The following is a 14286-nucleotide window of genomic DNA, read 5'->3' on the forward strand; positions in this document are numbered from 1 at the left end:
CAGAAGCCCAATTGGCGCGCTCTCAATTGCGTTGGAAAGTAGACATCCTGGGCTTTCCAGAAATGTATAATAGTCTATACTTTGCCTAAGATTTGATGGCCCAAATCGGCATTGCAAATCAGCTTCAGAATTCCCGGTGTTTAACGCCGGAACTGGCACAAAAGTTGGAGTTAAACGCCCAAACTGGCACAAAAGCTGGCGTTTAACTCCAGGAAAAGTCTCTACACATGAAAGCTTCAATGCTCAGCCCAAGCACACACCAAGTGGACCCCGAAAGTGGATTTTTACGTCATTTACTCATTTCTGTATATCCTAGGTTACTAGTTCACTATAAATAGGATCTTTTGACATTGTATCTTGACCTCATGACACTTTACACATTTTATATTGTACCTTCTATGGCATGAGTCTCTAAACCCCATGGTTCGGGGTAAGGAGCTCTGCTGTGTCTTGATGGATTAATGCAATTACTACTGTTTTTCATTCAAACACGCTTGTTTCCATTCTAAGATATCACCTGCTCCTCAACTTGATGAATGTGATGATCCGTGACACTCATCATCATTCTCACCTATGAATGTGTGCCTGACAACCACCTCCATTCTACTTTAGATTGAGTGGATATCTCTTGGATTCTTTAGCCAGAATCTTCGTGGTATAAGCTAGAATATATTGGCGGCCATTCTTGAGGATCCGGAAGGTCTAAACCTTGTCTGTGGTATTCTGAGTAGGATTCAGGGATTGAATGACTGTGACGAGCTTCAAACTTGCGATTGTGGGGCGTTAGTGATAGACGCAAAAGAATCACTGGATTCTATTCCGACATGATCGAGAACCGACAGATGAATAGCCGTGCTGTGACAGAGCGCGTTGAACATTTTCACTGAGAGGATGAGAGGTAGCTATTGACAACGGTGAAACCCTACATATAGCTTGCCATAGAAGGAGCCTTGCGTGTATGAAGAAAAAGACAGTAGGAAAGCAGAGATTCAGAAGATAGAGCATCTCCAAAACCTCAACCTGTTCTCCATTACTGCAAAACAAGTATTTATTTCATGTTATTCTACTTTTCACAACTAAACCTGAGAATTATTGATATCCTGACTAAGAGTTACAAGATAACCATAGCTTGCTTCAAGCCGACAATCTCCGTGGGATCGACCCTTACTCACGTAAGGTATTACTTGGATGACCCAGTGCACTTGCTGGTTAGTTGTGCGGAATTGCAAAAGTGTGATTGCAATTTCGTGCACCAAGTTTTTGGCGCCGTTGTCGGGGATTGTTCGAGTTTGGACAACTGACGGTTTATCTTGTTGCTTAGATTAGGAATATTTTATTTTTGTTTATTTAGAGTCTTTTATTTGAGTTTAGTTTCATATTTTAAGTTTGGTGTCAATTGCATGATTTTGTTTTCTTTTAATTTTCGAATTTGCATGTTCTTAGTCCTTTCTTGATCTTTAAAAATTCTAAGTTTGGTGTCTTCCTTGTGTTTTCCTTTAGGTTTTCAAAAATTTGTGTGTGATTTTCTAAAAATTTCTAAGTTTGGTGTCTTCTTTGTGTTTTCCTTTAAATCTTCAAAATTTTGCACTAATTTTCAAAATCATATCTTTTTTTAGTCAAGTCAAAATTCTAATTTCAAAAATTGATCTTTTCAAATCTTTTTAATTTCTTCAATCATATTTTTTCAATCATATCTTTTTAAAAATAATTTTCAATCATATCTTTTTAATTGCTAATTTCAAAATCTTTTTAATTAATTAATTAATTTAGTTTTCAATTTGCTTTGATTTTATTTTCTTTCAGTTTTCGAAATTTTATTTTATTTTCTTTTCAATTTATTTTAGTTTATTATTTTCGGTCACTTTTAATTAAAAAAAAATTAATCTACTTGCAATCCATATCATCCCCCTTTCTCCATCATGGACCCAAGTGGAATTGAGCAGTCCAGAAGGACTCTGGAGTCATATGCTAACCCCATTACAGCTGCATATGGGAGTAGCATCTGTATACCTCCCATTAAAGCAAGCAGCTTTGAGCTAAATCCTCAACTCATTATCATGGTGCAGCAAAATTGCCAGTATTCCGGTCTTCCACAAGAAGAACCTACTGAGTTTCTGGCACAATTCTTACAAATTGCTGACACAGTACGTGATAAAGAGGTGGATGAGGATGTCTACAGATTATTACTGTTTCCATTTGCTGTAAAAAATCAAGCTAAGAGGTGGTTGAATAACCAACCCACAGCAAGTATAAAAACATGGAGACAGTTATCAGACAAATTCCTGAATCAATTTTACCCTCCAAAAAGGATGACACAGCTGAGGCTGGACATCCAAGGCTTTAAACAAGAGGATAATGAATCCCTTTATAATGCCTAGGAGAGGTACAGAGGTATGCTAAGGAAATACCCCTCTGAAATGTTTTCAGAGTGGGTACAGTTAGACATCTTCTACTATGGACTTACAGAAAAAGCTCAGATGTCTTTAGACCACTCAGCTGGTGGATCTATACACATGAGAAAGACGATTAAAGAGGCTCAAGAACTCATAGATACTGTTGCTAGAAATCAACATTTGTACTCTAGCAGTGAGCCCTCTACAAAAGAAGAAGCCATGGCAGTAACTACTGATCCTAATCCTCAAGAACAGGTTATTGAGCTTAATCAACAATTACTCCTGATGACAAAATAGTTAGCAGAATTTAAAGAGATGCTCCAAGAAACTAAAATTGCTAACAAGAATATAGAATCACAGTTGAATCAGACAAAACAGCAGTTATCTAAACAGATAACAGAAGAATGCCAAGCAGTTCAACTAAGGAGTGGGAAGACATTAAATAACACTGCTCAAAGTAGCAAAAAGCCAAGAAAGGAACAACTGACAGAGGATAACCAAACCACTACCCAAAATCCCTCTGAGGACAGTAAGAGCCCAGAGAGGAATACTCCTGGCGTTCAAACGCCAGAAAGGGGGGAAAAGTTGGCGTTAAACGCCCATTCCTTGCCCAGTTCTGGCGTTCAAACGCCAGAAAAGGGTGGAAAGCTGGCGTTAAACGCCCATCCTGCACCCAATCCTGGCATTCAAACACCAATGAGGAATCAGACACCTGAGAGTGCTGATAGTAACCCCTCTAAGAAGGCTTCTCCAACCACCTCTGTAGGGAATAAACCTGCAGCAACTAAGGTTGAAGAATATAGAGCTAATATGCCTTATCCTCAGAAACTCCGCCAAGCGGAACAGGATAAACAATTTGCCCACTTTGCAGACTATCTAAGGACTCTTGAAATAAAGATTCCGTTTGCAGAGGCACTTGAGCAAATACCTTCTTATGCTAAGTTCATGAAAGAGATCTTAAGTCATAAGAAGGATTGGAGAGAAACCGAAAAAGTGTTTCTCACTGAAGAATGCAGTGCAGTCATTCTGAAAAGCTTACCAAAGAAGCTTCAAGATCCAGGAAGCTTTATGATACCATGCACATTAGAAGGTGCTTGTATCAAGACAGCCCTATGTGACCTTGGAGCAAGTATCAACCTAATACCTGCATCCACTATTAGAAAGCTTGGGTTGACTGAAGAAGTCAAACCAACCCGGATATGTCTCCAACTTGTTGATGGCTCCATTAAATATCCATCAGGCATAATTGAGGACATGATTGTCAAGGTTGGGCCATTTGCCTTTCCAACTGACTTTGTAGTGCTGGAAATGGAGGAGCACAAGAGTGCAACTCTCATCCTAGGAAGAACCTTCCTAGCAACTGGACGAACTCTCATTGATGTACAAAAAGGGGAAGTGACCCTGAGAGTCAATCAGGATGAGTTCAAGTTGAATGCTGTCAAAGCTATGCAGCATCCAGACACATCAAATGACTGCATGAGCGCTGATATTATTGACTCTTTAGTGGAAGAGATCAATATGACTGAGAGTCTCGAATCTGAGCTTGAGGATATCTTTAAAGATGTTCAGCCTAACCTGGAGGAACCAGAGGAAATAAAAGAACCTCTGAAAATTCCTCAAGAAGAGGATAAACCTCCTAGACCCGAGCTCAAGCCACTACCACCATCCTTGAAGTATGCATTTCTGGGAGAAGGTGACACTTTTCCAGTGATCATAAGCTCTGCTTTAAACTCACAGGAAGAGGAAGCACTAATTCAAGTGCTAAGGACACATAAGACAACTCTTGGGTAGTCCATAAGTGATCTTAAGGGCATTAGCCCAGCAAGATGCATGCACAAGATCCTATTGGAAGATAATGCCAAGCCAGTGGTTCAACCACAGAGGCGGCTAAATCCAGCCATGAAGGAGGTGGTGCAGAAAGAGGTCACTAAGTTACTAGAGGCTGGGATTATTTATCCTATTTCTGATAGCCCCTGGATGAGCCCTGTCCAAGTTGTCCCCAAGAAGGGAGGCATGACAGTGGTTCATAATGAAAAGAATGAACTGGTTCCCACAAGAACAGTTACAGGGTGACGTATGTGTATTGACTACAGAAGGCTCAATACAGCCACCAGAAAGGATCATTTTCCTTTACCATTCATAGACCAAATGCTAGAAAGACTAGCGGGTCATGATTATTACTGCTTTTTGGATGGCTATTCAGGTTACAACCAAATTGCAGTAGATCCTCAGGACCAAGAGAAAACATCATTCACTTGCCCTTCTGGCGTGTTTGCCTACAGAAGAATGCCTTTTGGTCTGTGTAATGCACCTGCAACTTTTCAGAGATGCATGCTATCCATCTTCTCTGATATGGTAGAGAAGTTACTGGAAGTCTTCATGGATGACTTCTCAGTATACGGAGACTTATTCAGCTCCTGTCTTAATCATCTAGCACTTGTCCTGAAAAGGTGCCAAGAGACTAACCTGGTCTTAAACTGGGAGAAATGTCACTTTATGGTGACTGAAGGAATTGTCCTTGGGCACAAAATTTTAGGCAATGGAATAGAGGTGGATCAAGCAAAAATAGAAGTAATTGAAAAATTACCACCACCTACCAATGTTAAGGTAATCAGAAGCTTTCTAGGACATGCAGGATTTTACAGAAGGTTCATAAAGGACTTTTCAAAAATTACAAAACCTCTAAGCAACCTGCTAGCTGCTGACACGCCATTTGTGTTTGACACAGAGTGTCTGCAGGCGTTTGAGACCCTGAAAGCCAAGCTGGTCACAGCACCAGTCATCTCTGTACCAGATTGGACATTATCATTTGAACTAATGTGTGAAGCCAGTGACCATGCCATTGGTGCAGTGTTGGGACAGAGGCACAACAAGCTTTTGAACGTCATTTATTATGCTAGCCGTGTTCTAAATGATGCACAGAAGAATTACACAACCACAGAAAAAGAGTTACTTGTAGTGGTTTATGCCATTGACAAGTTTAGGTCCTACTTAGTAGGGTCAAAAGTGATTGTGTACACTGACCATGCTGCTCTTAAATACTTACTCACCAAGCAGGATTCAAAACCCAGGCTCATAAGGTGGGTGTTGCTTCTGCAAGAGTTTGATATAGAAATAAGAGACAGGAAAGGGACAGAAAACCAGGTAGCTGATCATCTGTCCCAGATAGAACCAGTAGCTGGGGCGTCCCTCCCCTCTTTGGAGATCTCTGAGACCTTTCCCGATGAGCAACTCTTTGCCATTTAGGAAGCTCCATGGTTTGCAGATATTACAAACTATAAAGTTGTGAGGTTCATACCCCAGGAGTATAGCAGAGTGCAAAGAAAAAAAATTAATTTCAGATGCCAAGTACTACCTATGGGATGAGCCATATCTCTTTAAGAGATGTGCAGACGGAATGATCCGCAGATGTGTACCTAGAGAGGAAGCACAAAGGATCCTATGGCATTGTCATGGATCGCAGTATGGGGGACATTTCGGATGTGAGTGAACAGCCACTAAGGTCCTCCAATGTGGCTTCTACTGGCCTACTCTCTATAGGGATGCCCGAGAGTTTGTGCGTAACTGTGACAGTTGCCAAAGAGCTGGTAACTTGCCTCATGGTTACGCCATGCCTCAACAAGGGATCTTAGAGATTGAGTTGTTTGATGTATGGGGTATTGACTTCATGGGTCCCTTCCCACCATTATACTCAAACACTTATATTCTGGTGGCAGTAGACTATGTATCTAAATCGGTAGAAGCAACTGCCACTCCCAATAATGATACTAAGACCGTGCTAAAGACAATAAAGAAGCGCTTGTTGGGAGGCAACCCAGCTATTAGCAGGTGATTTATTTTACTTAATAGAATACTGACATACATTCTTCAAGGTTGATCATCAAAATTGAAGGAATTCACAGAGTTACAGAAGGATTCAGTGTAAAAAGCAGAGAAAAGGAGTTTGCTGGCAAGAAAATGCCAGTAAAGGGTACTCTGGGCGTTAAACGCCAGAATGGATACCATTCTGGGCGTTTAACGCCAGTAAAGGTACCATTTTGGGCGTTAAACGCCAGAATGGGTACCATTCTGGGCGTTTAACGCCAGGATTGCAGCATCCTAGGCGTTTAGCAAAACGCCCAGTGATGAAGGGGTTTCTGGCGTTTAACGCCAGCCAGGGTACCTGGCTGGGCGTTAAACGCCCATAATGGCCACTATTAGGGCGTTAAATGCCAGAATGGATACCATTCTGGGCGTTTAACGCCAGAAAGGTAGGGGACAGAGATTTTGTTTTCCACTTAAAATTTTTTCAAACTTTCTTATTTTGATCCATCATTTTCTGCATAAAGACATTACAAACTTTCATCATTCACCTTCAAATTTCAAAAATTAAATAATTATCTAAATCATTCTTCAAATCTCTTTCAAATCCTTTCCAAATCTTCTTCAAAAAATTAAATATCTTCTCAAATTCTTTCCATATCTTCTCAAACTCCTTCAAAATTTTCGAAATCTCTCTCCCTCCCTTATAAATACACATTCGGCCATCCCCCTCTCCCCACCATTCGAATTTTCTCTCCACATCTCTCTCCTCTTTCCTTTTTTTTTGCTTGAGGGCAAGCAAACCTCTAAGTTTGATGTGCTTTTCCAAGATTTATCAAGATCATGGCTCCTAAGGGAAAACAAACCAATTCAAAAGGCAAGAAAGGGAATAATCCAAAGAATCTTTGGAATCAAGAGAAGTTCTTAACCAAAGAACATGCAGACCATTACCACAAAATAATGGGTCTGAGGTCAGTGATCCCGGAAGTCAGATTCGATCCGAAAGAAGATGAATATCCAGAGATCCAAGAGCAAATTCGAAACAGAGGATGAAAAGTTCTAACCAACCCTGAGACAAAGGTTGGAAGAAACATGGTTCAGGAATTCTACTCAAATCTGTGGCTGACAGATAAGCAGAGAATGACTGGAACTGCTTTTCATACCTATAGAACCATGGTTAGAGGGAAAATTATTTACTTCCATCTGGACAAAATAAGAGAGGTCTTCACATTGCCTCAACTACAAGATGATCCTGAATCCTTTAATAGGAGAATGGTGAGAGTAGATAAGGGGTTGGATCAAGTTCTAGAGGACATATGTGTCCTTGGAACCAAGTGGACAACCAATTCAAAAGGTGTCTGGTGCACGAAATTGTGATCACTACTTTGTCCATATTCAAATAATCCCCGGTAATGGCTCCAAAGACTTGGTGCTCAATACCATGGCATTACACAACTTCGCACAACTAACCAGCAAGTGCACTGGGTCGTCCAAGTAATACCTTACGTGAGTAAGGGTCGATCCCACGGAGATTGTTGCTATGAAGCAAGCTATGGTCACCTTGTAAATCTCAGTCAGGCAGACTCAAATGGGTATAGTGATAAACGAATAAAGCATAAAGATAAAGATAGAGATACTTATGTATATCATTGGTGAGAGCTTCAGATAAGCGCATGAAGATGCCTTCCCTTCCGTCTCTCTGCTTTCCTACTGTCTTCATCCAATCCTTCTTACTCCTTTCCATGGCAAGCTCGTGTAGGGTTTCACCGTTGTCAATGGCTACCTCCCATCCTCTCAGTGAAAACGATTGCATATGCTCTGTCACAGCATAGCGGAATTCAGCTGTCGGTTCTCGGTCAGGCCGGAATAAAATCCATTGATTCTTTTGCGTCTGTCACTAACGCCCCGCCTGCTAGGAGTTTGAAGCACGTCACAGTCATTCAATCATTGAATCCTACTCAGAATACCACAGACAAGGTTAGACCTTCCGGATTCTCTTGAATGCCGCCATCAGTTCTTGCCTATACCACGAAGACTCCGGTTAAAGAATCCAAGAGATATTCACTAGAGCTTTGATTGCTTGTAGAACAAGAGTGGTTGTCAGTCACTTTGTTCATGAGTGAGAATGATGATGAGCGTCACGGATCATCACCTTCATCAAGTTGAAGAACAAGTGATATCTTGGACAAAGAACAAGCGGAATTGAATAGAAGAACAATAGTAATTGCATTAATACTCGAGGTACAGCAGAGCTCCACACCTTAATCTATGGTGTGTAGAAACTCCACCGTTGAAAATACATAAGAACAAAGTCTAGGCATGGCCGAATGGCCAGCCTCCCAAAGAGGGTTCAATCATAAAAACAAGATCAAAAGATCTCCGATTGAAAGATCTCCGATTCAAAGATCTCCAAATACAATAGTAAAAGGTCCTACTTATAGAAAACTAGTAGCCTAAGGTGTACAAAGATGGGTAAATGACATAAAAATCCACTTCCGGGCCCACTTGGTGTGTGCTTGGGCTGAGCAAATGAAGCATTTTCGTGTAGAGACTCTCCTTGGAGTTAAACGCCAGCTTTTATGCCAGTTTGGGCGTTTAACTCCCATTTAGGTGCCAGTTCCGGCGTTTAACGCTGGAATTCCTGAGGGTGACTTTGAACGCCGGTTTGGGCCATCAAATCTTGGGCAAAGTATGGACTATCATATATTGCTGGAAAGCCCAGGATGTCTACTTTCCAAAGCCGTTGAGAGCGCGCCAATTGGGCTTCTGTAGCTCCAGAAAATCCACTTCGAGTGCAGGGAGGTCAGAATCCAACAGCATCTGCAGTCCTTTTGAGTCTCTGGATCAGATTTTTGCTCAGATCCCTCAATTTCAGCCAGAAAATACCTGAAATTACAGAAAAACACACAAACTCATAGTAAAGTCCAGAAAAGTGAATTTTAACTAAAAACTAATAAAAATATACTAAAACTAACTAGATCATACTAAAAACATACTAAAAACAATGCCAAAAAGTGTACAAATTATCCGCTCATCACAACACCAAACTTAAATTGTTGCTTGTCCCCAAGCAACTGAAGATCAAATAAGATAAAAAGAAGAGAATATGCAATGAACTCCAAAAACATCTATGAAGATCAGTATTAATTAGATGAGCGGGGCTTTTAGCTTTTTGCCTCTGAATAGTTTTGGCATCTCACTCTATCCTTTGGAATTCAGAATGATTGGCTTCTTTAGGAACTCAGAATCCAGATAGTGTTATTGATTCTCCTAGTTAAGTATGATGATTCTTGAACACAGCTACTTTATGAGTCTTGGCCGTGGCCCAAAGCACTCTGTCTTCCAGTATTACCACCGGATACATACATGCCACAGACACATAATTGGGTGAACCTTTTTAGATTGTGACTCAGCTTTGCTAGAGTCCCCAACTAGAGGTGTCTAGGGTTCTTAAGCACACTCTTATTGCCTTGGATCACAACTTTATTTCTTTCTTTTTCTTTCTATTTTTTTTTCGTTTGCTTCCTCCTCTTTTTTTTTCGTTTTCTTCTTTTTTTTTGTATTCACTGCTTTTTCTTGCTTCAAGAATCATTTTTATGATTTTTCAGATCCTCAGTAACATGTCTCCTTTTTCATCATTCTTTCAAGAGCCAACATTCATGAACCACAAATTCAAAAGACATATGCACTGTTTAAGCATACATTCAGAAGACAAAAGTGTTGCCACCACTTCAAAATAATTAAACTGTTATAAAATTCAAAATTCATGCAATTCTTCTCCTTTTCAATTAAGAACATTGTTAATTTAAGAAAGGTGATAGATTCATAGGACATTCATAACTTTAAGGCATAGACACTAAGACACTAATGATCATAAGACACAAACATGGATAAACATAAAGCACAATTTTTCGAAAAACAAGAAAACAAAGAACAAGGAGATTAAAGAACGGGTCCACCTTAGTGATGGCGGTTTGTTCTTCCTCTTGAAGGTCTTATGGAGTGCTTGAGCTCCTCAATGTCTCTTCCTTGTCTTTGTTGCTCCTCTCTCATGATTCTTTGATCTTCTCTAATTTCATGGAGGAGAATGGAGTGTTCTTGGTGCTCCACCCTTAGTTGTCCCATGTTGGAACTCAATTCTCCTAGGGAGGTGTTTAGTTGCTCCCAACAGTCTTGTGGAGGAAAGTGCATCCCTTGAGGTATCTCAGGGATCTCATGATGAGAGGGGTCTCTTGTGTGCTCCATCCTTTTCTTGGTGATGGGCTTGTCCTCATCAATGGGGGTATCTCCTTCTATGTCAACTCCAACTGAATAACAGAGGTGACAAATGAGATGAGGAAAGGCTAGCCTTGCCAAGGTGGAAGACTTGTCAGCCACTTTATAGAGTTCTTGGGCTATAACCTCATGAACTTCCACTTCTTCTCCAATCATGATGCTATGAATCATGATGGCCCGGTCTAGAGTAACTTCGGACCGGTTGCTAGTGGGAATGATTGAGCGTTGGATAAACTCCAACCATCATCTAGCTACGGGCTTGAGGTCATGCCTTCTCAGTTGAACCGGCTTACCTCTTGAATCTCTCTTCCATTGTGCGCCCTCTTCACATATGACTGTGAGGACTTGGTCCAACCTTTGATCAAAGTTGACCCTTCTAGTGTAAGGATGTTCATCTCCTTGCATCATGGGCAAGTTGAATGCTAACCTTACATTTTCCGGACTAAAATCCAAGTATTTCCCCCGAACCATAGTAAGATAATTCTTTGGATCCGGGTTCACACTTTGATCATGGTTCTTGGTGATCCATGCATTGGCATAGAACTCTTGAACCATCAAGATTCTGACTTGTTGAATGGGGTTGGTAAGCACTTCCCAACCTCTTCTTCGGATCTCATGGCGGATCTCCGGATATTCACCCTTTTTGAGTAAAAAGGGGACCTCGGGGATCACCTTCTTCAAGGCCACAACATCATAGAAGTGGTCTTGATGCACCCTTGAGATGAATCTATCCATCTCCCATGACTCGGAGGTGGAAGCTTTTGCCTTCCCTTTTCTCTTTCTAGAGGTTTCTCCGGCCTTGGATGCCATAAATGGTTATGGAAAAACGAAAAAGCAACGCTTTTACCACACCAAACTTAAAGGTTTGCTCGTCCTCGAGCAAAAGAAGGAAGAAGAGAGTAGAAGAAGAAGAAATGAGGAAGAAGGGAATGGCTTAGTGTATTCGGCCAAAGAGGGGGAGAAGTGTTTTTAAGGTTGTGTGAAAATGAAGGAGTGAAGAAGGGTTTATATAGGAGAGGGGGGAGATGGGGTTCGGCCATTATGGGTGGGTTTGGGAGGGAAAGTGGTTTGAATTTGAAGGGTGAGGTTGGTGGGGTTTTATGAAGGATGGATGTGAGTGGTGAAGAGAAAGATGGGATTTGATAGGTGAGGGGGTTTTGGGGAAGAGGTATTGAGGTGATTGGTGAATGGGGGAAGAAGAGAGAGAGTGGTGGTGGGGTAGGTGGGGATCCTGTGGGGTCCACAGATCCTGTGGTGTCAAGGAAAAGTCATCCCTGCACCAATTGGCACTCAAAATCACGTTTTGAGGCATTTCTGGCGTTAAACGCCGGGCTGGTGCCCATTCCTGGCGTTTAACGCCAGGTTCTTGCCCTTTTCTGGCGTTTAACGCCAGTCTGGTGCCCCTTTCTGGCGTTAAACGCCCAGAATGGTGCTAGACTGGGCGTTAAACGCCCAACTGCTAGCCTTACTGGCGTTTAAACGCCAATGAATTCTTCCTCCAGGGTGTGCTGTTTTTCTTCCTGTTTTTCATTCTGTTTTTGCTTTTTCAATGGATTTTGTGACTTCTTATGATCATCAACCTACAAAAAACATAAAATAACAAAAGAAAATATATAAAATATAATCATTGGGTTGCCTCCCAACAAGCGCTTCTTTAATGTCAGTAGCTTGACAGAGGGCTCTCATGGAGCCTCACAGGTACTCAGAGCAATGTTGGAACCTCCCAACACCAAACTTAGAGTTTGAATGTGGGGTTACAACACCAAACTTAGAGTTTGGTTGTGGCCTCCCAACACCAAACTTAGAGTTTGACTGTGGGGGCTCTGTTTGTCTCTGATTTGAGAGAAGCTCTTCATGCTTCCTATCCATGGTGACAGAGGGATATCCTTGAGCCTTAAACACAAAGGATTCTTCATTCACTTGAATGATCAGTTCACCTCCATCAATATCAATCACAGCCTTTGCTGTGGCTAGGAAGGGTCTGCCAAGGATGATAGATTCATCCATGCACTTCCCAGTCTCTAGGACTATGAAATCAGTAGGGATGTAATGGTCTTCAATCTTCACCAAAACATCCTCTACAAGTCCATGAGCTTGTTTTCTTGAGTTGTCTGCCATCTCTAGTGAGATTCTTGCAGCTTGTACCTCAAAGATCCCTAGCTTCTCCATTACAGAGAGAGACATGAGGTTTACACTTGACCCTAAGTCACACAGAGCCTTCTTGAAGGTCATGGTGCCTATGGTACAAGGTATTGAAAACTTCCCAGGATCTTGTTTCTTTTGAGGTAATTTCTGCCTAGACAAGTCATCCAGTTCTTTGGTGAGCAAAGGGGGTTCATCCTCCCAAGTCTCATTTCCAAATAACTTGTCATTTAGCTTCATGATTGCTCCAAGGTATTTAGCAACTTGCTCTTCAGTGACATACTCATCCTCTTCAGAGGAAGAATACTCATCAGAGCTCATGAAAGGCAGAAGTAAGTCCAATGGAATCTCTATGGTCTCATTTTGAGCCTCAGATTCCCATGGTTCCTCATTGGGGAACTCTTTGGAGGCTAGTGCACGCCCATTGAGGCCTTCCTCAGTGGCGTCCACTTCCTCTTCTTCCTCTCCAAATTCGGCCATGTTGATGGCCTTGCACTCTCCTTTTGGATTTTCTTCTGTATTGCTTGGAAGAGTACTTGGAGGGAGTTCAGTAATTTTCTTACTCAGCTGTCCCACTTGTGCCTCCAAATTCCTAATAGAGGACCTTGTTTCAGTCATGAAACTTTGAGTGGTTTTGATTAGATCAGAGACCATGGTTGCTAAGTCAGAGGGGTTCTGCTTAGAGTTCTCTGTCTGTTGCTGAGAAGATGATGGAAAAGGTTTGCCATTGCTAAACCTGTTTCTTCCACCATTGTTGTTGTTGAAACCTTGTTGAGTTTTCTCTTGATTCTTCCATGAGAAATTTGGGTGATTTCTCCATGAAGAATTATAGGTGTTTCCATAGGGTTCCCCTAGGTAATTCACCTCTTCCATTGAAGGGTTCTCAGGATCATAAGCTTCTTCCTCAGATGAAGCATCCTTAGTACTGCCAGGTGCATTTTGCATTCCAGACAGACTTTGAGAAATCAAATTGACTTGTTGAGTCAATATCTTGTTCTGAGCCAGTATGGCATTCAGAGCATCAATCTCAAGAACTCCTTTCTTCTGACCAGTCCCATGGTTCACAGGATTCCTTTCAGAAGTGTACATGAATTGGTTATTTGCAACCATTTCAATGAGTTCCTGAGCCTCTGTAGGCGTCTTCTTCAGATGAAGAGATCCTCCAGCAGAGCTATCCAAGGACATCTTGGATAATTCAGAGAGACCATCATAGAAAATACCTATGATGCTCCATTCAGAAAGCATGTCTGAGGGACATTTTCTGATTAATTGTTTGTATCTTTCCCAAGCTTCATAGAGGGATTCTCCATCCTTCTGTCTGAAGGTTTGGACTTCCACTCTAAGCTTACTCCATTTTTGAGGTGGAAAGAACTTTGCCAAGAAGGCATTGACTAGCTTTTCCCAAGAGTCCAGGCTATCTTTAGGTTGTGAGTCCAACCATATTCTAGCTCTGTCTCTTACAGCAAAAGGGAATAGCATCAGTCTGTAGACCTCAGGGTCAACCCCATTAGTCTTGACTGTGTCACAGATTTGCAAGAATTCATCTAAGAACTGATGAGGATCTTCCATTGGAAGTCCATGGAACTTGCAATTCTGTTGCATTAGAGAAACTAATTGAGGCTTAAGCTCAAAGTTGTTTGCTCCAATGGCAGGGATAGAGATGCTTCTCCCATAG

At 41.5% G+C, this 14286-nt stretch overlaps 1 non-coding gene across 1 annotated transcript; it reads left to right on the forward strand.

Annotated features, from left to right (window-relative positions):
- The first annotated feature begins 13850 nt into the window (after nt 1–13850).
- Nucleotides 13851–13958, forward strand: LOC130952441 (small nucleolar RNA R71). The gene has a single exon (XR_009074622.1). It is a non-coding gene; the product is annotated as a small nucleolar RNA R71 (small nucleolar RNA).
- Nucleotides 13959–14286: the final 328 nt, after the last annotated feature.

Source organism: Arachis stenosperma, chromosome 9 (assembly GCF_014773155.1).
Source record: "Arachis stenosperma cultivar V10309 chromosome 9, arast.V10309.gnm1.PFL2, whole genome shotgun sequence".
NCBI classification, from domain to species: Eukaryota; Viridiplantae; Streptophyta; class Magnoliopsida; order Fabales; family Fabaceae; genus Arachis; species Arachis stenosperma.